This window comes from Micropterus salmoides, unplaced genomic scaffold (genome assembly GCF_014851395.1).
Source record: "Micropterus salmoides isolate LMB-PRFRI ecotype aquatic unplaced genomic scaffold, ASM1485139v1 Ms_hic_scaffold_11, whole genome shotgun sequence".
Taxonomy (NCBI): domain Eukaryota; kingdom Metazoa; phylum Chordata; class Actinopteri; order Centrarchiformes; family Centrarchidae; genus Micropterus; species Micropterus salmoides.
The window spans coordinates 20844095-20846495 of record NW_024040152.1 but is presented as its reverse complement, the minus strand read 5'-3'; the positions used below and the strand labels follow the sequence as shown (position 1 = coordinate 20846495).

General features: G+C 35.4%; 1 long non-coding RNA gene across 1 annotated transcript; it reads right to left on the bottom strand.

Annotated features, from left to right (window-relative positions):
• Positions 1-395: 395 nt before the first annotated feature.
• On the bottom strand, positions 396-1049 carry LOC119896865. Its single transcript, XR_005443297.1, has 3 exons — positions 777-1049; positions 567-623; positions 396-483 (listed from the first exon to the last, which is right to left on the bottom strand). It is a non-coding gene; the product is annotated as an uncharacterized LOC119896865 (long non-coding RNA).
• Positions 1050-2401: the final 1352 nt, after the last annotated feature.

Sequence of the window (2401 nt, the reverse complement as noted above, 5' to 3'; positions counted from 1 at the left end):
TCATCTTCACAAAGGACATTCTGTGGTTCTGGGAAAACAGGGTCATGATCACAGGGAGAAGGCTCATCAAGAGGGTCTTCATGTGCAGGCAGATCATGCACAGTCTTGTCGATTCCAATAACAGGAAGTCCATCGATAGTGTGCTTTCTTCAGTGCTCCACCCATTCTGTTGAGGCACAAAAATCTGTAGACACTACAAAACAATTGCAAATTGAGACTGACAAATAACACACCGTATAGAAATCGGTGGAAGATCCTCTTCATCAGAGCTGAAACCATCATCTCTTTCAAGGGAGTAAGGGGAAGCTTCATCTGCCCAATCAATTCTTTACATAATGACAACTTTCTGATAAAAACAAGTTCTCAAATAATATCACTGAAATATAAAACATGTAATTAGGAAGTACTACTTACACACTGTTCATTGGGTCATTGAAAACATTTTCCTCCAAGTCCTCCTCAACAATGCTCATGTCATGTAAGCTGCAAAAAACATATTACAAATATATTATGAACATTTGGAGAAAAGCAATACAGGGCTAAAAGTTATGATGTGTACATGTTACCTTTGTTCAAGGCCCTGAATTTCTGTGGCTTCTGGAATGACATCAAGATGCTCATCTCTGTAAAGAATAACCAGAGTAAGTTGTGTAAATCCCACATATGCTCATTCAACAGTAGATATAGACCAAAATAAAATAACCACTAATCATAAAGTTCATGTTTCTAATCAAAGCTATTAGGACTAAATTAATATAATGTTATGCATGACTTACCGGTCTGTTCCACTAGAAGCACCAATGCTAGACAATGCTAGAGCTGGGATTTGCAAAGGTTTTCTCTTCAAGGGTGTCGATGTTGCAGGACCTGTCTTGTAGCTGGAGAAACAACAGCAGCATCAATAAATGAAGTGCTACATGACACAGTCGCATACGACTGTAATACATTACTGTACTGTAATCCACAATGTATTACATCTTGATAGGGTTTGCTCATCTGGCCTAATAAATTGAACATCCCAAAAACTATCACATCTAGTGTAAGTATGATCACCGACAGACAACATGGAAAACGTAAGCCAAGAGTGTGTAAAATATCTATTGTCTTTACATTATTTATATTTTCTGAAGTATCTTTGTACTTGTATTGTCACATTGAAAGGTGCTATATAAACAAACTTGCCTTGCCTTCCTGGTTGTCTCATCAGCAGGAGTTGAAAGAATGAGGCTGGGCCAAGCACGTACTTAAGGAACATGTTGATACTTCACTATAAATACAAGTTATTATGTTTGCCAGACTTAAACAATACCAGCAATCTAGTCTGTTGCAGGCCACATTTTGACCTTTGTCGTGGCTCAAAAAATGTACATCCATTGAAAAGTTTGGTATCATCTTGACCCAGAGCATCTGCAGATTAATTCCATACCTGAAATTTTTTGATCCACTAAAGTTAGAACGTAAGACAAAATGAATGAATCATTGTTTTTGTTATCTTCTCTGATTGTAAGGGAGCTGGGAAGGACAAATTAGTTTTTTCGGAGGGGATTTGGTAGGGGAGATGGAGGGCTTTTATTTTGCAAAGTGTGTTACAACAAAATGTTCTAAATACTAAACTAAACTAACTAAATAAATACATCACATTCCATATTTATGCAAATGTTTTTCTGTTAAGTATTAGTACATTTTATATTCATCATTTATAAACCATTGTTCTTATGTTAATACACATAAGTAATTTATAAACATAGTTGTATGTTGTATTCTTTATTAATAAGCTCATTTATAATGTGCTTAATAATTGTATTTTCATACTTTATACATGATTGGTTCACTATTTATAAATGAAGTATTATTTTAATGACAAACCATTTATATATGAGTTGTTAATGGTTCATAAGATCTTGTTTTTTTTATACTTTCCGGAGAAAGAATATAAACAATCTCCTAAATCTAGCAGCACCTAAAGACTACCTGAAAGATGCCCCAGCCGTTACTGGTTGTGTGGAAAAGCCTCACCATTACAGGCCTGGTACTGTATCTCTGAGATAGATCATCTATCACTACCAGCTCATCAATGATGTGCTTAATGACTGTATTTGATAAAAAGTATTATTCCAATGGAAAACTATATATATATGCACCTATGGTTCATAAGATCATGTAGAAAGTTTAAGGAAATTATTTAAGTATTTTCCCTCTAAAGTAAGTACTATCTAGGCCATACAAAACATTACAAATGATACTGAAAAAAGTCTCGGTTAGGCCTCTTAAGGCTCAGCTTTTTTAACGGCCTGGGTTAACACCCCTTTAGTGTCGTTTTGGACGTCTAGGTGGTCAAGTTAGCAACAATAAACATGCAACGTCCGGTCAAGTTAGCTACAATAAATACGCAATGTCCGGT